This window comes from Lepisma saccharinum, chromosome 1, assembly GCF_977018435.1.
Source record: "Lepisma saccharinum chromosome 1, izLepSacc3.1, whole genome shotgun sequence".
In the NCBI taxonomy this organism is placed as follows: Eukaryota; Metazoa; Arthropoda; class Insecta; order Zygentoma; family Lepismatidae; genus Lepisma; species Lepisma saccharinum.
The window spans coordinates 145,285,139-145,309,651 of record NC_139229.1 but is presented as its reverse complement, the minus strand read 5'-3'; the positions used below and the strand labels follow the sequence as shown (position 1 = coordinate 145,309,651).

Here is a 24,513-nt window from a genome sequence, read left to right as displayed (position 1 = left end):
AAGAAAATGAAGTTTCCTTCACCTCGAAATTTGAAAACTTACAGTTATCTGGAAGTAAGAGCAGAGAAGAATTATGATTTGGGTGAAAAATACTAGACTCTATAACACGGGGACAAGGACTCGAGAAGGAGAGGTCGATATTAGTCTCGATACAAACACTAGAAAATATAGCAGTTAACCCTCAACCAGAATTAAGTTAACAAACGCATCCACTAACTGAATTTCTCCAGATCAACGAGGCTCTTGTGGCAAACCGCGGCTACTATAATTAAATGTCTTATTTCAACTTTTCTCGTTTTCTTTTCACATTTGTTTTTCCTAGCACTTAAATGATTGAGTGATTGAATTAGGTTATTTGACGGAGCTTTTTTCACTTGTGGCTAATCGCGACGATGAGGATGAGTGATAATAAGATGAAATTGAAGAAAGGTCACTCGCAAAGAACATCCATGCCCTAGATTCGAGCCCTGAAGTCACGTGCAGTGGCATGGATTTTATTTTGAGTTCCAGTCTCGGTTAGCCTTCTGAGTCATAAAGTGGACCTAAAACAAGTTTTACCAAGAGTTTAACCTTACTATACGGTTGATAGATTGATTTGAAATTTTTGGGTGCTTCGGCAGGTATGGCCATTTTGCACCCTTCACTGTATACAGGGAAATATCCCCTTATCTATTTAACTTTAAGGCACGGAGATCTTGGCAGACCAACGAATGCACTGACGTAAGCAATTAAAATTCAACGCAAAGGGTTTTACAGCGCTATTGAATCACTGACTCACACTTCGTTGCATCACGCGTTTCGTAAGACCTTGCTGTGGAGTTATCTTAAAGGTTCTCTGAAGTCGCCGAAGACAGATGTGCAGAAAAAGGTATGACTCAAGAAGATATTGCAAATATCTCTGCAAGCATAGTTCTTACCCTTTACTTTATCTTGTGTGTGTCACTCACCAACAATGTGTGCTAAGTGCGAACGTGATGCCTGGAACTATTAATACTGTGTTGTCACTTTCGAGTTCAGTAGTCACGTATGACCATAGGCATACGCAGAGGGGGGCAGTTGCCTCCTAATATTTTTACTTAGAAACTCAGTTTAGAGGATTTTATCGCAGTTAATAAACAGTTTTACAGAAGAAAAGAAAATGTCGATGAGTTCCGGAAACAATCTACGTTTAAACTGACAACTCAGGTCGCGTGTTTGTAAATAGCCACTCCCTCTTCTTCCGCTACCTCGCTCTTGTACAATCGGAGAGGAAACCCTGTCGTCAGAAGGGCGCGATGGGGAACGATCAGTGGCGTACGCAAACCAGTCTTTAAGTTCTTTAAATAAGTTCCTTAAATTCGAGTTTAAAAGTTTGCATAATATATAATGAGCTATTTCCCCTCGTATTAAAGCTAAAATGTTTATTAAAAGTGTGTTTTAACTTAAAACACACAACACGTGCTAAATGTATAAAATGTAAATATATGTGTAAAAATATAAAACGCTATAACAAATATAAACAGCTAATAAACAAATAATGCCACCATTGATGTTGTCGCACGCTATGGCACCTTGAAATGTGACTCATTTGTTCCAGATATACAGGAGTAGTTTCAAATTTTCACGTCTTAATATTTTGATTTATTGCACTAAATGCATTAATATTTATATTACATACCATAGAAATTACTCCCAATACATGCAATTATATGCACATTAAGCCTAAATATGTAGTAACGTCTCAAATAGCTATACGTACATTTATATGCATATACGAATTAGGGATATACTACTTTGCTAGGGTACCCCAATCAAGTGGAATGATATTCGTTGAATGTGTATGAGTTTTACCCAAGAAAAAAATAGAAATATGCAAAAACCGGTTCCTTTCCATTCATTGCAGATGGTGTGAACAATCCAGCCCTTAGTTCGTGATGAGCACAAGAGCACCGTCCATTTCTGGCATGCATGATCTTGGAGTTATTAAAATGTGGTCATGTCTACGATCACAACATACTATGAGTATTTTGTAATACATATCGAAATTAAGTACAACTGAGACGAGTGTAAATATCACCTGTAAATAGAAAATTGAAGCAAAACTACAAATCTAACAAATCAATTGGTGTTTGATTATCTAGTACGCATAAAGTAATGGAGACTATACTGGCCTGCTGCAACAACAGTTGACATTGCTGGAATTTATCTTGATTCTTCTTCGCGAAGTTTCTTATTAACTGTTACGCTCTATCCTTCTTCATCTAGTCGGTTATCAATCGCAAGCTCTGCTTTCTTTGCCTATTTGGTTAACAATTGCTACGTTCATTCTATCTTATCTAAATTAATGCAATTGCGTTGTGAATTGCACCAGCGGCAACCTTTCCGAAGAAGATAGGACGTTTTATTACACGGAATACTTAAACTAGTCACTTGAAACCGCCACCTGAAAACTACTACTCGTCTGCAGAATGTTAACGAAGCTTTTTCAAGAGTCGCAAACATATTGTGATTTACTTTAGTGCATATCAAAATCTCAGTTAAATTAAACTCTAACGAAAGAGAAAAGAAAACTTCGAGAATTCGCAACGCAAGTAATTCAAATATACAATATATAAAAATATTGATTGATTGAATTGGTTTATTTTACTTCGCTTTTCTGCCACTTATTGCTAATTGCGAAGATGAAGATTAGTGATGATGTGATGAAATTGATGAAGGGACACTCACAAACACCCATGCCCAGGCCGGGATTCGAAACCGGAATCCCTGAGTTTCGGGTTCTAGTTCCGGCGTGAATATCCATCAATTCAATCATATCATCATTCATCCATATCGTCGCGACAGGACCGGCGGAAAGGGGGGGGGGGGGATCGAACCGTGCCACTGTTCAGAGCGCCAAATTTTCAGGGCGGCAAAATTTGAAGAGAATAAAAAATAAGCCTATTGAAAACTTGAAAGTTATAATATTATATTATATAACTTGGGAGTTAATATATGCCAATCCACCGTTTTGAAGGAACATATCAGTAGTGTCACTTTAAAACCATGAGTGCCACAAGGGGGGGGGGGGGGGTCAGATTCGATGCATTAACTCCGGTGAGATATGATGCGCTCCTTCAAATAATTGGCGAAAATAAAATTGTCCAAACGGTCGCACATAAGGCTCAATGTATTCCATACAAGTTGTGTGGCTTTACATTCCTTTGCCCACTAGGTATCTGGTATGACGTTTTACTCTACGTAATGTAATGAGCAAATGTCTTCAAAACATTACTCCACGATGTGTTAGATGCCGTTAGATAATTTCTTGCAAACATATCAACGCTTTGAAAAAAGCAGGAGTGATGAAAAATTCCAAAGTCCCTTAGACGCCACTTGGCAGCCTGGTAGGGCCTTCCTATCTCCACTCGTGGCGTTGAGGGGCGGCGACCTGAGAGTCCTGGTTGATAAAAAATGATTGGCATCGAATTTAGATATAGATGATCCAAAGATAGGCAACCCTGTACAGGGTCGAAATCGAAAGAAGAAGCAGTTTTAGTGTGATGAAACTGTTCAACATCCACAAAAACGGTACAAAGTTGATTTTTTTTACCAGGTCCTAGACAATTATTTTAGCTCTAAGAGAAAGATTTGAGTAGCTTAAACATCATAGTGAATTTTTCAATTTCTTTTATGATATTAGTAAGCATAAAGACATGTCATCTGATCTTTTGTCTGAAAAGTGTAGGAAACTTGCTGGAATGTTAACACACGAAGGCTACTGAATTAAAAGATGAACTAAGAGTGTTTTCGGCTACAATAAAACAATTACACCAAACGAGACCTTAAACTGATGAAGGGTCATGATTTTGCACCTAATGTGAGCGTAGAACTTCGAATTTATGAACTTTATTGGTAACCGTGGCAAGTGGCGAACAAAGTTATTTTGGAAATTAAGGCTAATGAAAATAATATCTTTGGTCAATAATGTCTGAAACACGTTTGTTTCCATTTTATGCAAGATAGCATTATACGAATAAGAATATTACGAATAAGAATATTACATCCAAAGGTAAAGTTCCCCATCCCATGTCATGAAGGCACATTTAGAGGATGTGGGGGTACACTTTCTCGATCTAGGCCATTTTGGAGGTGATGTGATAAGCACCACTCTTCGACCACCTTTACCTCCCAGGGTTGTCCCCAGGTACCGATTAATTTGAGGCTGGGTGAACCCCAGAAGAGCTTTATGCGGGAACAACGCAGGATAGAATTCAGACTTCAGATCACCCACGCTGCAGATCTGGGAATATTACATGTAATTCTTTTAAAAATCCAATCATTTATCACAGACTTTGAACGGTAAACATATGAAGTGAAACCTTCATTTCTTTCCTAATACTTGTTACATTCAAGATACGTTTGAGAGAGCAAGAGGGCTTTCATAAAATATAATAATAAAATAAAATTAGTGTCGCATTTTTTAAAAGATTAACTGTGGTCGAGCGATATATCCATTTGTGCTTAATAGTATTGAAATAGCGTAACAAGTTCCATTATTTATTTTATAGTTTGATGTTTTTTAATTTACCGTTGCTGCGTAATGACGGGGGGGGGGGAGATGAAAGAGAGTGGCATCTGCCGCCACCGCCCAGGGCGGCAAAATGACTAGCGCCGGCCCTGCGTCGCGATTAACCTAAAGAGGCAAAATACAGCGTAAAATTAGACAAAACAAGTTAATCGCACTTTAGGCAAGAGATAGGTGTCGTTCTAAGATTTCTGCTAAAATCTAAAGTCAACGTTATTATTGATTGATTTAATGATAAATGTGTTAATTTCACATTATTTGGCAACACTTCCATTGTTGATTGTGTCTTCTACATGCCGGGGACAAAGTTTCCTACTTTGCGCTTGTAGTGATATATAGTGAGCTGATAAACTTTTAAACAGTCCGCACATATGCAAATATCTGGGTTCGACGTGAGCAGATAAAATAAAATGCCAGAATGCCAGGTATATTTCTCAACATGGACTCTGCCTGGACACAACCTATGTAACAGCGTTTCCATTGCCCAGATAAGACTCCCATTGCTCATTAGAGGAGAAGTAGCGTGTTGTACGGATCCCTCTTTGGAACAGAAGAGCGATTTTTCACACGCTTCCCTCTCGACACTCGTGGGAACAAGGGCTGCATAAAAAAGGCGGGAGGAATGAATTACCTGTAGTGAGGGAGGATCACGTGCTGCAGGTAAGTTCCTTCACTTAGCCTCTCTTCAACTCTCGTTTCCAGTGGAGATTCGCTTCGGTAGTTATAATGTTTTCTTAATCGTTGTTCTAGAAAGAGTTATGACAGTTTTATACGTAGCATACAACCAGTGTGGTATTTGAAAATTTTGCAGTGAGGGATTTCCAATAACATTTTTGTTTAGGAATATTATATATAGTATACCCTCAAGGCTAAAAACCAGTTGCAAGTAACAGTTGCCTTTTTCGAGTAACGGTAATTTTACCTATTTACTTTCTGAAATGCGGAACTGTTTCTGTTACTTTTTTGAGATAAGTAACGAAAATAACTGATAATTTTTCTCTACGTTTCAGCAGAAATGAACAAAATTATGGTTCGCTGAAAAATGCAGAAATATAATTTTTACTTCATATATTCATTTTGATTCACGCAATTCTTTCAAATGTAAGGGTTTACTTCAAATTTTCTGGTCTCTATATCTTCATGTTAAAATCAAACTTTGTTTAAACTCTACTTTATCCTCAGATAGGGTAATCTGAACTGAACCAGTGCTAGAATACAGGGTAGGCTCGGCCTACCTATTTTTGTGACAAAAACTCTCATCTATTAATTCTAGATGTGTTAATCTATTGAAGAAACTATCCGCTTCTAAAAATCGTAAAAAGTATTAAAAACTTTCTTTTCGAGCTAAAATTATCGTTAAGCATCCATGTGAAGAAATAAATCGTACGACCAGAAGTGGGAGGACTTTTGGAGTTTGTTATAGTTTGCAGCTGCAACGCAATCTTGTATACCGGGTGAGTTACCTAAAATTACCACCGGAAATATTTCGTGAACAACAATAAATATTGAAAAACTGTTTTTGCAGATATATAGATATGAGAGGGGCTCATGAAATTAATGGACACAATACGTTCAATTACGTAAAGAAGTACGATTTTCAACACAAACTTAGTTTTTTTTTAATGGAAACCCCATCTTATTTTCAGCTCATTTGAAAGTACTAATATAGACTGTATATTGTACGAAATATGTGAAATGTAGCAAGTGGTGATATTATTTTGGGCCGCACTGTATAATGCTTTTGATTAGGATTTAATACTGTTGTGTGTAAATGTACTTTCTTATTACCCCTTAGCTGGTGGCGTTATTACCCAACTATGTGCTTTAAAGTTCCTACAACATTTGTTTTTGGATTTCACACCGACCATTTTGTTTTTCTGTGTGTACTACATAAGCTACTCTATCTTACCCTGTTCTTGTTTGTGAAAAAGAACTTTCATCAGTAGAGATACAATTGACAGAACCTTAACGTGACATTATTACCCCAATGGACCCTATATCAAATGTACTACAGTATATAAAAAAAAGAAGAAAGAAAGATTCCACTTAAAAATGTAATTTGAGATCTAAAATCTTCCAGCTACTTTTTGCTATTCGGCAATAAATAGATGGTAATCAGCGTGCCTACAGTACTATTAGGAATGCTGAAAAGTGATAATTTTAATTATTGTATCGTGTATATCATGAAACAATACGTAATTCCGTTCGAATGTCGTTTGCTCCTTCATCTCCCGATTAACGTCCATGTAATGCAACTAACGCGTCCTGTAACTATCGTATGAAACAAATAATTTTGAGCAGTTGCTGGAAATTTCTTTCTGTCCGTTTAGTTACCCTGTGAGCAGAGATGGCTCTACAATAAGAGCTACAGGACCACCGGTTTATCTATGAGAACATACCAAGCAAAGAAACTTACTTACTTTTGCAATATATAGCATATGAAACATAATTACATATCAATATCTTTTGTCCGCATATAACATGCATACAGCGATGAGCAAAGTTTCTGTTGAAGATTTGCTATTGAAGTTCATTTTTCACCGTAGAGTTAGGCAACACACATAACACATGCAGAGAAGAGACTATTTCAGGATCTAGGTGTCCTATTTTTATTGCGGTAAACTAAAAATACCTAAACTAACAATTAGACGAAATATATAGAAATACATGAGGAGAATATTACATTGACACTTATAACTGAAAACGGATTATGAAACTTCGTGGTATAATTTTCAAGCTTATTTGCAAAGTTTTATCAGAAGTTCAAAGGTTAATGCATAACATATGTAGAGCAAAATATTACTTGCCGATTTTGTGAGAGATGCGACACTTCTGGCTTCAGCTTAGCTGCAAGCTGCGCCACTAATTACTGGTGCTTTCACTCTGTTTCTCAATATATTATAAACATTATAAATGGCACATGTAATTATAATTACAACAAAGCGTCGTGGTAAAGTAGGGTTAATCATACACTCATCATCGTCGCCATTAACCCACATGTAGAAAAAAAATGTTAGACGAACTTTATAAAATAGGTTATAAAATAAAGTTCAATTATATTTGCATAACCTCCAAAGGTACCTATGAGGCAGCGCGTCCGCGCGTCATGATACCCACTTCTGGGCACCACCGACACAAGCTAAACTAATACCTGCGCGATTTCAACTTAACTCTTCATTTCTGACAGATAAATAATGACTCAGGAATAGAAAATGTACGAAATGTGTTGCGATACGAAAGGTACACATGAATATCTTATCTTGTTCGGCCTACTCCCTCATTAAACCACAAAGTTGGAAATGGAAAATAAACAGATAACTTTCAGTATTGGTTGCTCATATTTCACCCATGCTTCAATCTTTTCTTTAGGTAAGTCACAGCTTGACTTATTGCCTGTAAGTGTTATTTTAATATTTTGCTATATATGACACAAAACTGCTCGAATTGCTTCAGCAAGTATAAGTACACGTTCTACAGTTTGCTTGTTTATTGCTATTATATCTCCATGGGTATCCGCAGGAATTTTCAGGGAGAGTAAAGTGAGGCATTTTTAAACAAGACAAGACCTTTCCCCGAGAGGTGTAAGGGGTGACCCTTTCAGAAGACACCCAAATGTCAACATTCTCCACGCAGTTCACACACTAGCGAGGCTCTGGCGCCTGGATTCACAATAATGCTCTGTGGGTCTCGTGTTGTGTTGGCTGTACATGTTTGTGATTGTCCCTTCATCTGTATTCAATAAATTAACCAATCAACGTTTCCCGCAAAAGTTTGATTGATTTGGTTTATTTTACTTCGCTTTTCTGTCACTTTCGGCTAATCGCGAATATGATGATAAGTGATGATATGATGAAATTGATGAAAGGGCATTCACAAAGAACACCCATGCCCACTGGCGTACCCAGAAGGGGCGCTGGAGGGGCTCCCCCCGAAATTAAAAAAAAATCGAAAATTCAAATGAAATTAATAACTTTTAAAACGAAGGTTTAAAATTGTAAATGAAGCTCATATCTCATGAAAATGAAACGCCAACAACGGGTATCACCAAAATTGATTTACGCCGATGTATTCTATGATCCAAGCAAATATTTAATCTCACACTGTTCAGTAAAGGTTAGTTAGATTCATGACACTGAACCCGCGTTCGCATTCAGCTGTAGATATTGGTACAATTTTAATTGAATTCCAGGGACGTAGCTAGGTTGATCAGTTTGGGGGGGGGGGCAAACGTAAGATTTTTCTATCAAACTATTATAAATTAACAAACTTTTTATACACCATATATGCCTATACATTATATATGTATGTATGTATATATGTATATATATATATATATATATATATATATATATATATATATATATAGTGGTAGCATCGTCGCTTTGTAATCAAGGGGTTCCGGGTTCGATACCCGGTGGATGCTCATAGTGGTTCGGATCCCACTTTACACTGTAGAACCAGTCCCGATTATCCTTACTGTGTATAAAGTGGACTTAAAACACCAACTCAATCAATCAATAAATTTTAAAGGAACATCATTTTCTTCTGTAGCCCCCAACAGTCTACGGATATAGCTACACTCGCGAAATACACAGCCATTATTCGGGAAACTAAATGCAGAATGAACTCATTAGCTTAATGGCTGATACACCAAGAACAATGTTATTAGTCTTTAGATTTGTAAATTTGCTGGAAGAAAATTGAGAAGTAGATAAAAACCCTTTTCCGTGGTTTTAGATAAAATTGCTGGAACCAGGTTTACAAGTATTGGCAACAGTACAAATATGAAATGTGTGCCTAATGAGTTCAAGCTAGGCATCTCATGTAGCACAGTTCATACCGGAATCGAATCCGGTATCTCTTAGTTCAAGGGCGGGCCCGAGTCTTCTATGGCATCTGATTGTTCACTTGGAAAATGATGACGATAAGAAATTATATACACGTCTAATTTCTTAATATTAATCTTATTTGTGTGTGGAAAAATGAATATGTCACTGGATAAAACAAAGTTCCCACACGCTCAAATAATTACGCTCTCGTCTTTGGTTCGGCAGTTTCAACAACCTGCCCGGGTTCGATTCCCGATGGAGGCACATAGTTGTTCGGATCCCACTTTAAACTGTAGGTCCAGTCCCGATTAGCCTTACTGTGCATAAAGTGGACTTAAAACACCAGTTCAATTAATCAATCAATCGAAAGGTTCAAGGTTCGATCGCTGGTGGACAGCAGAGGGGGCCACTCCGCGACTTGCACGTTATTGGCTAGAGCTTGTGACGTCACCAAGCGGACACGAGCGGAAGAAAGCTATGCGTAGAATGTAGCAGATGGCTCAGGAAACGATGTGTTTTCATGCATCTTTTGATATTATACACTAAAGCTGTTAATTTAATTTGACAACGAGATCAAATACGCGATAGAAGAATACACTTATTCCGAAACAATGCATAGTTTATTTTTCATACATTATATGCATGATATCTTGTCCCTGTAGGCTATATTCCACTGCCAGATTTTCTTTCCAGCTAACCTATTGCATTTATTTTAAATGTCTAATTATAAGGAAAGTTATTGTCCGGGCATATTCTGATATGAATTTTTACTGAATGTCCTGGAATTTCCCTTTAATATTTTTACGCTACTTTTCAGATTCTCCAGTTGATCGCCACGGTGAGGATAAATTTGTTTTTGTTATTTAGCGTCTTCTTCCACTTTTGGCTAATCGCGACGAACAGGATGAGTGATGATTAGTTTAAATTGATGAAGGGACACTCGCAATAGGCACGTATCCAAGGGGGAGCTTAGGCGGCTCCAGCCACCCCGAAAGTTTGAGGTTTACAATAGTTAAAATGAGGTTTTTGGTTTCTTGTGGTGTGAAATAAAATAACGTGACGATAATTTAAGGAGAGAAATAATTATCGAGTGAAGCACGTATGCAAGGTGGGAATCAGGGGGCTCCAGCACCCCATTCAGGAAATTACGCTACATAAAATTAGGTTCATGGCTTCTTAAATAATGTGATGATAATTTGAGATAAATAATTTTCTAGCCAAGACACAGAATGTTCTATAACCCTGTTATTGTTAATAGCGCGCACCCAAGGTGGGATCAGGGGGCTGGAGCCCCCCTTAATTTTTTCAGTTTACACTACATAAAATTAGTTTTTTTTATTTGATTTATTTCATTTTACTTCGCGTTTTGTTCCTCTTAGCTAATTTACGAAGATGGGAATGAGTGATGAAATTATGAAAATGATAAATGGATATTCACACACAACCATGGCCGAGCGGGATTCGAACCCGGGACCCTTGGCGTCGCAGCGCGATGTACTCAGCCACAGGGTCCGGCAAAATTAGGTTTTTGTTTTCTTGAATAGTGTGCCGATAATATATAAGGAGAGAAATACTTACCAAGGCAACACGGAGAATGTTCTATAACCCTGTTGATAATATTGCATTAAAACTTTTCTTGCGCTTTCGGTGTTGTCGCAACACTATGCAAAGACTTGTCAGCATTTGGAAGTTGCAAACGTAGCGCCACACGTAGGACGATTCATTGTAATTTTTTAATCTCTGGAAAGCGCGAGAGGGAACGTTCTTGAATAAGAGAAGGAGTCGAACTACTGGCAACATTAACGAATCGTTTTATCTGTGGGACGTTCTAGAATATAATGAGGTTAAAATACGCAGCTTCAATTTCCAGGTTGATCTGTACAACAGAATCGCTTAATGAGTATTCAAAGATAAGTGTGATAGTTCATACAGTCGATTAGTGATCAGTCAGTGTCTATTGGTGGCTTTATAAGATCTAGTGATTCGAAAATGAAAAGGACTAAATACCATAAAGTAACGAAGTCTACTACTAGTTCCAGTTCGGGTCCAAAGCAGAAGGCATTAACGATAGCGGAATTTCCGGAGCCTCAGTGTAGTGCCAGTTCGGGTCGAGGGCCGAAGAGATCGAAGGTCTCTCTCTAAAGTGAATATTTAAGCAGTAACGGGTATTGGAGCAGTTAATTAAAAAAGAAATAAGCTGCACAGATCAACTGAAAATCAAAGTTTTGAGTGATGAGTTAGTTGTGCCCGGACCAAATTTTCCCAGAATTTTAGAAGAGGAGGGTTATGCATACTATTTTTGGTGGTCAGTCCTCATTTTGCCATCTTTTCCTCTCTTTGACGTTCATTTTTTTAAGGAATACTTGGTCAAATTTGGTTATGACCTCACGAACCCTCCCTTGGGCACGTCACTGGAGATAAATGAGTAAGCATTTAATCATATTGGGAGAAGAAACACTAGATGTGTTGGGATCGGAAGGGTTTTCATTGTGAATTAATTGTTTCGAACTGTATTCGAGAAGACTTACTTTGTTTTGTGCCAATATATGACAAGGTTGCAGAAGTTGTGACAGACAATTGTGAACACTTGCGAGTGCTTAGGCCTCAATATGAATTTTTTGGTGGGTTTCGGCTTTTATAAGAACTGTAAACATGGGAGGACAAGACACAGTACTGGTGTTCAGGCTCGAATCAGAGAGAAATATTCGAGAAATTTCTGCGTCCAGTTTGCAGCCCACAGTTTGAGTCTCGCGTTGTCGAGTGGATTGTCCATCCCGTGCGTGTGTAACAGCTTCGTAAAAACACTCGAAGACGCCATAGATGTTTTGATGTCTGATGATAAGAAATGGACAAACAACACATACTGAGATGGTTCCGGCACACAATGTTAATGCATGGAAACAGAGGAGATGAGTGGTAAAAAATGTTCCGATTACACGTTCTGAATAATTTGGCAGCCTTGAACAGTGGCGACGATTTTGGGGATAGTTTGCTCCCCATTTTTTTGCCTTCACACTATGACCTCTTTATCCTAACCCTTGTATACCAAGGGAAGAGAAAGTAAACTTTTCTTGCACCCCCTACTCCCGTTTTGAACCTAATTACCACCACTGACCTTAAACATACAATTGTGAGGTTCTATCTATACCCCTTAAAATATGGTGTTTAGCCCCCCACGAAAGGAATTCCTGGATACGTGCCTGACTCGCAGAGAACACCCATGCCCATACTGGGACTTGAACCGGGAACTTCGGAGGCGAAATCGAAAGTCGACCACTTAACGCCCTCGGCTACCGAGCCGGAGAATGAATTAGATGATGGCTATTGTATAAAGGGTGTCTTTTCGGGAAAGATTCAAATAGCAATATTTCTTCCAGGTAATATATCCTAGGAACTTCATTCTTGCGGGTTTACTAGGTTCTGGCATATGGGCCAACAATCTGTGTAGTACTCTGTACTGTTTGTGATCCACATGGATTTGTGATCATCCATTTCATCTACTCACCATTCATTTTCATCTTTGCGATTAGCCAAAGGGTAAATTATACTTGAAATAAAACAAAAGCAATACAAATACAAAACAAAAATAATGGAACGATTATGCTGTTACGTTTTCCTGTATTTTAGGCACGTCGCATTTATCAGCCAACAGTCGGAGCTTGCTTTTCGGTCGAATGATACTTCTAATAATCGGAGGTAAATGCAAGCTGAGAATTATAATTTGATCTCTTATCCACCTGAGTTGAGGATCTAATTTTTTGGATTTTATTTGTAACAATATTTACTACTGCGAGGAATTAAAAAAAAAAACTTACGGCTAATTTCGTCACTGGCTTCCTATTCTGTAATAGTTACATTTGTTGTAAGAACATAATACATTAATTTACTTTGTATAAATATTACGTTATCCATCGCTTTTCCTAAGTAAATCTCATACCATATCCAACACACACATAAAATGTGCTTTACTAAGTCTACTTTATGCACAGTAAGGCTAATTGGGACTGGACCCACAGTTTAAAGTGGGATCCGAACCACTTTGTGCCTCCACCGGGTATCGAACCCGGGACCCCTTGATTTCAAGGCGATGACGCTACCACTGCGCCCTTCGATTTAAAATTTTATACAAATAAAAATACATTTCGTAAAATTATCTTGCTCCCTTCGCTCACAATTTCTCCTATTCTTATAGTCCAAGTTCAGAGCGGGAGTCGGCCCTGGGAGCCCCCGTAAAATTATTTGCGCCCTATTAAAACAATTTCTTTCTATGAAACTTAATATCAAATATTAATGATGACACTGTAATCCAAGAAGTCATTGGTCAATCAAGGGATTCCTATTTTTTGTCAGGTGTCGAAACACGTATTTCAACTATAATATAATACAATTTACACAATATTTTGCAAAATGGTTAACGTAACCAGTAGGCAAACATTGTCTGTAGTGATACAAGAGTCTCCCCTTTGAAGGAAATAGAGTCCGTGGTGGACTAAGGGACCCATGTTTTAATGTTTTAGCAAGGTCAAAAAAAGTATTACAATTTTTTCCACAATTCATCAAAGTGCAGATCCTAACCATTATTATGTAATTAATCCGATTTTGCTTGTACAACACAACGCAATGGTGTTGTTGGATTCTCGATAGATTCCTTTGTGCGTAAAAAATCTTGCGTACTGGAAACTAGAGGGAATCATTATGAAGCATGGTTTATAAAGGGCTCCCTTAATCAGTTCTGCAGAGAGGCCCAAAGCTGTTGTTAGTCATCAATTAACATTATCGACCTGTAAATATCAAGTAGGGTGAAGGCACATAATGGTTCGGATCCCACTTTAAACTGTAGGTCCAGTCCCAATTTATTTATTTTATTTTATTTATTTATTTATTTAGTGTGCATAAAGTGGACTTTAAACACCAAATCAATCAATTACAATATCAAGTAGGTACAGTCCCTATTAGCCTATTTATGTTAAACTTTATATTCTTTGGCAACCTGGAAAGGTCATTATCGAAATATTGCTATTTGATGTTGCTCGAATTTTTTTTTTTTTTGTTTGTTTGTTGCAGTTTCAAGATACCATCCCTTTTCTGTTACTTATAGCTTTTGGGGGAGGGGGGCAAGTGCCTCTGTGTACTCTATCATAACATGTGCCAATGCGACACAATATATTAAAAATTTGCCCCCTCTAGGATTGACTTCGCCCCCCCCCCCCCTACAAAAAATTCCTGGCTACGGGCCTGATTGAATAGCTTCTTTGGTCATTATTTACATGGCAGCTCTTCTCATTGATTGACGAGAAGATTGAAAGGATGTGCAGGGGAGAAACGCCTCTCCTGTAAGTCGTACATTATAGTTTCAGCACAATTTCTCAACAAACGCACATAAAGTAAAGTAACAGTGCAATTGTTAATTAGTGTTCGCTACCTACGAGATGTTCAGAGTATTATTTTCGCGGACGATGTTTCAACTTCAAAGCTAATAAATCTTATCTTGCACTCAATATTCAATGAAGTAATACTTAGAAACTGAGTTCCGATTGTGTAAAGGTTTTTGAAAGTTGCATACGTGATGATACGGAAGGCGAGTGTGGAAGAAAAGGCCAGAGGCGCAACCACGAATTTTTATCTGGAGGGAGAAAGTACCAGGATAAACGTACCAATAATAAAACCATTAATAATGGCATTATTATTACTAGTGGTAGTAGTGGTAGTATCAAAGACGTTATTATCCTCATAAATTACGCAAAAGGTAGGTAGATGTCTGTGCTAAAGCACTTATTTGGAACAAACGATTTGAAATATTTTTTCAACACCAGAAATTTTACATTAGCTAATAATTGAAAACAAGCACACAAACTGTATTTTTGAATGTCAGAAAATGAATGATAAATGCGTGCCGAAGATATTTTTTTTGTACATATAACATGTATAACTTTCATATGTTTTACACATATGCAACATGGAGCGACATAAAATAAGAAAATACATATGCAAGATGCTAACACTAAATTATGTACGTATTCAAAGTTTTTTTCATTACACATATACAAGACATATTATTTAAATACATCACATTACAAAAAACAATTATATTGCGAGCGAAGCGAGAAAGTAAATTTTTTGATCCAATTTTTGCAATTTAAAACAATATTGATTTAATAAGGAACAAATAATATCACATGGCGCCAAGGCATTCTCTCTTTCACATTTTTTAAAATTACATTATTTGGCGCCCATGGCCGACTCCCGACGCCCCCTATCTACGTCTCTGAACTTGACGAAACTGAGAAAAGCTGGCACTGCAAGCAAAGCGAGCAAGAAAATTTTACGAAATGTATTTTTATTTGTATAAAATTTGAAATAGAAGGGAGCAATTTCTCCTCTGTGCCCCCTGCAGGTGCCTTTGGCCATAAATGTTTGCCCCCCCCTAGAATTGACTTCCGTCGAAGGTTGGGGGACAATGCCCCTGTCCTCCCCTGTGGTTGCACCACTGAGTAAGTCCGAAATTTGGAGGAACAAATTGAATCAATCCTGCTACAGCAACTTTTTGGGAAGCGATGATCGCTTTATTCCAGGCGATTTTCTTCTATTATTATTGCACGTGGCAAGAGCACAAACAGGTTGATTTGTTCTCATTCTACCGGCATTCAAGAAAAAGTGTGTATAAGTAAATAATCGACCCATTTATCTCAAGCTTCCGTATACGATAACGAAGTAAGTTCCATTCTGTCCTCTTAATGACGTCATAGCGCGCACAGAATCATGGGAGAAAATCTCGGAACCTCGGGAATGGCATACCTTATAAAGGTACCTTGGGTGGACAGGACGGTAGCCAGAATTTGATTTCGGAAGGGGCTTATCCCTTATCGGCAGCCGCCATCTAAAGACGAAAAGGTTGGGGGGAGGAGTAAATGCGCTGAAGATGAATTTCTTGGTATATTGCAACTTAGCCCCCGAGCCCCTTCCCTGGGTATGTGCCTGCTTGTATTAGTTCCAAAATTTCTGTGCTGTTCGAACATCGTGAGGACAATTTGGGAAGTAATTGAAAGCGATATGGAAGCAAATTCTGTTCTCGAAACTATGGGACTCGATGTGATGACCACGCGCAACCGAATGAAAGAACTCTTAGCAGGCCTTGTCCTTCAATATTAATTTTACTGAGTAATTATAAGTTTTTCTCGGCCTTCTCGATGACGCAGTGGTAGCGTCGCCGCCTTGCAATCAAGGGGTCCCGGGTTCAATACCCGGTGGAGGCACATAGTGGTTCGGATCCCCGATTAGCCTTACTGTGCATAAGGTGGACTTAAAACACGAACTCGATAATTGTAAGGTTTTAGAAGAACTAAACATGGCTTTTTATGCATCATACAACTTTGCTTCGTTTCACCCTACTTTTACAGTTTTTCTTCCTAAGAATTCCACTGAGTATAACACGCTATGAAACCAGAGATCAAAGGTTCGGACATTGCACAGGTATGGTTGTATGATGTCTGTCCCATCGCCATTCCTTCGGCTCATCATTCATCCCCATCGTCGCATTTAACCCAAGAGGTAGAAAAGCGGCGTAATATAGAAATATATAAATGATTGATTTGGTTTATTTTACTTCGCTTTTCTGACACTTTGTGGCTAATCGTGAAGATGAAGATGCCAATGAGCGATGTGAAATTGATGAGAGGACCATAATAAAGAACACACACGCCCATTCTGGGATTCGAACCCAGGATCCCTGGCATCGTAATGCACCTTGTTAAGCACTGCACAACAAATAGAAACAGAAAATGCTTGATGAGTTATTTGCTTCTCCATAACTCATGATTATACGTATTATAAGTATTATTCGCTGTATGACTAGGGATTAATTATATTTGTATGTCTAGCCAACCTAGCTACCTAAGCAGCAGCAGCAGATTCCGCATTTGCAGGTCGAGGCTAAATGAAGAAAAATCACAGAAAGTCAGAAATATATACAACTTTTGTAACATAATACTTATAGAGCATGCAGACGGCTGTAAAAACAATTGCTACATACCTAGTTTCCTTCCTTAATTGAAACTTGGTTTATTCTTCATTATACATGAGATCAACCACACTGGGAGTCGAACCCAGGATCTTGTGTGGTAGTCACACTCTCTTTTATAATGCCAATATGTTGGATATTTGGTCGATCCTGATCCATTGTTTCCAGAGGAAGACAATCTGCCAGCTTCTCATTCAACATTTTACTCGCGATGTAGGAAAACGAGATCACAAACACTTCGTGATGTTATCTTCTCGCGTTTACAGAAGTTCACCACCGCTCGGACAACAAATCCTACTTCAAACTGACAGATATCAACTGTCCACCAAATCAACAGATGAACCGACCGCTTGGATGTTTCTCCGAATTTCCAGAAAGTGGCCTTTCCCTCCTTGCAGGGCAGGTCATTAGCAGGAGGGTTGAGTGCATGTGAGAAGAACCGCTATGTCATTCATTCGCGCGCCGAAAAAGGGACAAGCAATAGAATTCTGTTCTTGGAATTTGAAAGGCATGGGGAGAACGTTTTTGAACCATAAAATAATTAACGCAGAAAGTTCTAGCCACCCGTAGCTAAATCTTCCTGTTTGTATCGTCCTTTCGGCGCCAATGGAGCCAGTGTAGGGCCAGATGAAGAGAAAGTGCGGGTTTTGGGGGGATCCTGGATCTGGTGTGCAGCAGAGAGGAAAAGTGCATTTTCCATAGGTCTCAGACTTCCCTGACCGGGGCGGACCACAAAACCATTAACTGCATCCCCTCCCAATACATGTGTTTGTGTTCAACAAGCAAGAAACAGGGGGAATAAGAAAGAAATGCCTTGCTTGGGTTCGTGCTACTGAAAATTGAAGAATTGTTTGAAACTGCAAGCAAAATTTACTGAAGAATTATTTTGCAATATTTGTCATCAAAGTAAAATTTCCAGCAACTACAGAACAGTTTCCCGGGGCCACGTGGACGTTTGCCGGGGCCAGTGCCCCCGCGTGCCCGCCCTAACGACGTCCCTGTTGAATTCGCATAATCCTTGAGTGAGGTGGAAATTTGTTTTGGATTTTCTTTGTAGATGTGAAAATATTTAACGAGTGACGCACATATGTTTTCACTTAGATTAAAGTTCACCTGAGACCTGACATGTCTCTTTAAAACACACGTTCATCTACAAGCCATGTGTGTGTGTGTGCATTTAATAGGACTACTTGCGAAAAGAAACCTAAGTCTTCAAACCGGCTATTCATATTATCCACCAAAGATTGAAAAAAAAAAAAGAAATGCTTTCAAACGTTACGTGATGAATCAATCGTTTTCAATGTTTCAAGAGTACATGCCAATTTCTTGCTTTGCTCTAAGAACTGAAGCATTTTGGTTTTACATATACAGTGTGTATCAGAAGTCCCTTACCACCCCTTGTAAAATCCGCAGTGATGTATTTTCCTGGATGGCCACCATCTTGGTTCCGCCCTCTTGAATTCAACTTTTTTTTTATTTAAAATGATAGTTGGGTCATGTGATACATGACCAATAGGCTAGAATTTCGTCAGGATGTCAAATCTGAAATCAGATTTCATGTAACTTCATTTGGTGAAAAGTTATTGGCAACTGAAAGTGATGTTTGCCTGTGTGTTGCAGGTGCTGAACCATGCCGTTAACATCTGAGGAACGCATCCAGATCGTCAAACTGTGGGGTGGGAGAAGTGCCCGTGCAGTGGCTGCCGATTTCAACCTGCGTCATCCAGAACGTCACCCTGTGTCACATGTTGCAGTGGCACAGTTATTAACCAAATTCGAGGAGATGGGCACGGTCTTTGACAGACCGCGCAGTGGACGACCGCGGACAGTCACGGATGAAGCACAAGCTACGGCAGTGTTGGCCTCGTTCTCGACGTCACATGTCGTATAGCACACGTCGTATAGCAAAGCAATATGCTATGAGTCACAGTTCAGTGTACCGGCTGCTACAGAGGCACAAGTGGCATCCGTATAAGGTGCAGTAGCGGCTCGTGCCTAAAATAACAGGTGAAGAAGTTCGTTTTGTAATGGTTCTGTATTTCTAACGAACTTCTCGATATTAATAATGCAACAAGTTCCTTGAAATTCCCACGATTAAGCGAAGACACGCTTTCGTCGTGACCCCTGAACGCAAGTTCTTGTTTACATAAATACAGCGTTGCGTCAACTATTAATTGTAGGAAAAGCCTATTTAATCTTACATTTTCATTGAACCGTACATTTAAAAGCCTACTATTTTCTTGAAGGGCATCTGCTATGGTATTCCTGTTTTTTTCAAAAACTTTGAATTGTAATTTACACTTTAAATGTTCCATCGAATCATTGCGCTTATGCAGAGAACGCGTTATATTGACAAAATCGTTATACCCTTCTTTATTCCACACATTGTATTTGTTACTAACAGTAAACAAAGCCAGCAGAACAACGATTGCAAATAACGACTACTACACAACCAAGGAAAGTCGACAAACCAGGAACTTTTAAATTTAATGTTGTACGATTTCCCTGCCTTTTTGTTCTCTCGCTTAACTGATATTTGAAGAATGTCAGTGGACCCCCCACAATTTAAAACGTCTTTTTTGTCTTCATCCGTCCATCTGGAAAATGGTGTCTGCAACAAATTACACACTAAGTCATTTACTGGGTTCATTGTAGAAACCACAGCTCAACACATGAACACAACACACGATAGGAAACGCGAAACACACACGCGGAACAAGATCTCGCGAGAACGCAATGATTTTGCCACAATCACTGGATGCAATGTTTTCTCCGACGAGAGAACTGCTTCACGTAGGAGGCGACACCCGTTCAAGGCCAACGCTAGGTGACGTCACCGTTGCCATGACAACCGGCTAAGTTTTCCGCAACCTGGCGGCATTTGCTCTTGGGTTGTTTTATGCTACGACGAACTCTTCATCTGCGTAGCGCCGAGCGGCGTATTATTGAGTATTATCGTGTGCGTTCTGCTGGGAAATAGTTTCATTTAACAAGCAAATGAAAAATGTCAATATTAATTTGAAAATTAGGTGAAAACATCTGCACTTGTTGCACTTGGCCAGCCGCCACTGATAAGGTGCAAATGCAGTAACACCTCTCCGAGGGCGATCCAGATCGCCGCGTGCAGTTTTGCGAGTGGGCTATCGCGCAAACGTCGCTATGCAGATTCCGATGAATCGAACTTCTACGTAAATGGGGAGGTGAATAGGCAAAACTTGCGCTATTGGTCGCCTGACAACCCAGCATGGACAAATGACCGGTGCAGGGAAGATTATGGTGTGTGCAGGCATATGGGGAACACGGATAATCGGTGCTTTTTTCATTTAAGGAAATTCAAATGCGGAATGTTACCTGGGGATGCTACAGGAACAGATACTGCCAGGTCTGATGTCGGAAGATGGTACATTTCCCAAGTTTTTTCAACAAGATGGTGCGCCTCCACATTATATCGTCCAGGTGCGTCAGTACCTGGCTGAACAATTTCCTGGGGCATGGATTGGTCGACGTGAGCCCGTTGTATGGCCTGCCCGATCACCAGACCTAACGCCAATGGACTTCTACCTTTGGGGACACGTTAAGGCTATGGTGTATAGTGTGAAAATTCGTGATCTTCGTCATCTGGAACAACGTATCATGGCTGCCTTTGAGCAAATTTCACCAGATACCTTGCTCGGTGTCCACAGACATTGGGAGAAGCGTCTGCACATGTGCATTGCCCAACACGGACAACATGTGGACAGGGGCGGCGCCAGAAATTTTCGACCGGGTGGGCAGAAGCTCCATAGAGATAGATTAGGGTGGGCAGTATAAATGTAAGACCATGTATGTGTACGTAAGACGTATGTATCCCCCTCTTTCTCTTACACTCCCGATTTTTCTCTTACTTCTTTTCCCTTTCCTTTTCTTCCTTTACTCTTTATTCTTTTCTAATCTATTCTCGCATCTTGTTCCATTTCCTTTCGTTTTATCTCTGATGGACACAATTATTTCAAGGAAGTGTTTACACATGCGCAGCCATACACCAGCCATACATTCTAATCACATTCTTTCATGCATGTTAATACAGTGAAATAAATGTGAATTAGGTTTAAGCTTGTGTTGCAAATACAAGGCACATACTTGATTTTATGTATTCGGCGACAGTGATAGAAAGTGGGATGGTAGACAATCGTGAAGTTTCTCGTAATTTAAATGCATGTTCCTGAGCATAGTATTTTCATCGTATAAGTTTTTGACTGAAAGAGTTTTCTTACTCCTTGGGGGTTACTTTTCTTGGCTTACAAGGTTTGTACAACTGACAAATCTATCTGAATGTTTGTAGTAGCAGCGATTGGGTGCCAACATTTGAGGGGTAAGGACAATATACGCAGGGGTACCCATCCCCCCAAGGCCAATGGCGCATGCCCGCAAAAATCATGTCCATGTCACCCCCCCCCCCCAAATCATATCATTTGCGCCCTGAAACTATATCGTAATCCTTACACCGAAAGTAACTTTCTTCTTAGCTTTTTGTTACAAATGATGCACCTGCTTTAAAGTAAGCAGTATACCAACACTAAGCACTATATTTTAAGAAGTGATGTTACTCATGAATGTGAAGAATATCGCTCATGTCTTGTAATGCAGCTATAGCATAAAAATTCACATCCACCTCAGTAGAGCGCCAAACACGCATTGTAACAAACACATTATTGCGAGCGAAGCAAGCAAGAACATTTTTACATCCATTTCTTTGCAGGCTTTCAAGAATATTAATTGAATGGGGTGTCAATACTTTCTTAGGATCCCGAGATATTTAGTCTTTTCCAACTTCTGTGTTGGCACGTTCGGGGTCGAAAACGTGTGGATACCATATCGCTAAATACAGTCTCCAAAATTTAATGTTCAAACTCTCTCTTCACTACAGAAATCCCTTGACAATCTAAAATTATCAAGAGCTTCCTATCTCCCCCTTTATATTTAATACTCAATCCTACCACAAAAATGTCCATGCCAATTTTAGACTTACTGTTGATATTGAAGACTGGATATTGCCTCCTCCAAAAATTAATTCTCAGTCTCCACACCAGAATTTCTGCAACATTCTAAGACAATAGTAATACACAAGAATTGGATACCTTAATGATCAATGCCCTTCTAACTAAAATACCCGCCATAATCTAAGACTTAGAGTTGAATACTGTCCCCGCCAACGTTTAATTCAGAATTCCCCCCAGAACCCACGTGTCAATTAAGGCCTAATATGTAAGAGTTGGATATTTATCCCCCCCCCTCGCACCTTCAATAATGACCTTAAACGCTTTCTTTTCTTCATCTAATGGTGAATTTAAGGTGTAAAATTTTTACCTGTATTTTGGAAAAATATATTAAATGTTCAATTTTACATTATTTGAAGGGAAAAAAATCCCTCGAAGAATCTCGATGGCGCAGCCTGCGCCATAATTCCCCCTGTGGGCACCCCTGAATATATGTTTTCTTGGTAGAAAAGGCTTAGCATAAAGAGGCCATAGTGCGGGGGCAAAAAGTGGCAAAATGTGGCTGGGGAACTGCATCCCCTACTTCCCGCTCCTCCTAATCGGCTCCACTGAATATTTGGATTAAAATGAACATTTTATTAGGAATGATTTAAAACACACACGGAAAACAAATTATTTGTTCATTGTCCATTAAGTATCCCTAGGCTAATGAAAGGCTATTTTGACAAAATATCACTCGTCATAAGTAATAAACAAGTAAGATGAAGAAATCAGTTCAGAATTTAAGAGATTATTAGCTACGTTGCTCTTCGTTTTCTGAAGAACTGTCATATTACTAATGCGGGAGAAGCAATACACGTATGGTTACATGAACATATTTTTTGAGGTAACAAAATGATTTAGAACACAAGGAATTCATCGAAGTTGATCATCGCACCAGTAATAATTCATCTATTTTTCATTGGGTTGTATGGCGTGACCATTTCGAACACACTAGAATGTCAACCTCTATCCTGTGCAGCATACCCTGGAAACTTTATTATTTCAGGGCAACGAGTCCCTGGCGCCTGGAACCACTGTCAAAGTAATAATTTATAAGGGTTTGTATTTTGAGTGTCAGCGTGTGTTTGTTTTCGGCCCTTCGTTACTTTCATCTAATCACCATTAAACCTTATAACGTCGTCATTATTAAAATTAGCAAAAAACTGACTTACAATAAGACAAATCAACCAGAACTTACTCTTCCAAAAATGGAGTTTCAATAGTTTATACCTCTTAGAAAGTTGAGGTGGTAATTTCAATCACACAGCGTTTCATTAGTGGATCAAGGCAGCTAATTCCGTGAACAATGACGTTGTTTTCCGAAAGCATCAAATATTTGTCTCAGGTAATCACCCTCTTAAAATAGACGCATCTGTGGTGATAAAATGCCACGTTTGGTGCGAGTTCTTTCTGTATATTTTTCCCCAATGGCATAACGCTGTCGCATTATAATGAAGAGGTCATGTGTTCGACTCCCCCCTCCTCTGGTGGAAGCTCAATAAACACTGGTTCGGACTACACGTTAAACTGTAGTTTTGTTCCCGATTAACCTATCTGAGCATGAAAGTGGGCTTAGAAACAAACTAACAAAATCGTATTCTGGATACTTCGTGACATAACTTTTTCTCTTTACTTCAGCTGCATCTACAGATTCTGTTGACATTTTCGGCTAATTCATGTGACAAAATTTATGTGTGAAACGAGGATTTCTAAATAGGATAAGCCACTCATTAGCAATTGAATAATTCTGTAGCTTTTTCCATTTATAACTGATTTATTAAAATTTATTCACTTCGGTTTTGTAGTGATTGTTGTGATTTCTTCTTATTAGTAGAAGGAATATAAAGTTGATATTTCGTATATCATATTGATATTTGAAGATGACAGGTATATAAAAATTGTAAGGAAAAAAGGGACACTTCTGGAATTTTAATGCAAAGCTAATTAAAATTATATTATACTCTATAGCAGGCATGTCCAACTTCAATCAAGCAGTGATCTACTTTTTATTGTCACAACAGGCAGTGAGCTACTATCAATCGTTAATCTTTGCAAAAATTTGTACCTACTCAGCCATTATACATTATAGAAGTTGAATTCAAA

At 38.8% G+C, this 24,513-nt stretch overlaps 1 protein-coding gene across 1 annotated transcript in view; it reads left to right on the top strand.

The window, feature by feature from the left end:
• Nucleotides 1-4,991: 4,991 nt before the first annotated feature.
• Nucleotides 4,992-24,513, top strand: part of LOC145986423 (putative chitinase 10) — an 87,401-nt gene continuing 67,879 nt past the window's right edge. The window contains exon 1 of the mRNA XM_083120425.1: nt 4,992-5,206. The gene's annotated coding sequence lies outside the window, so the exon portion shown is untranslated. The remainder of the gene's footprint in view (nt 5,207-24,513) is intronic.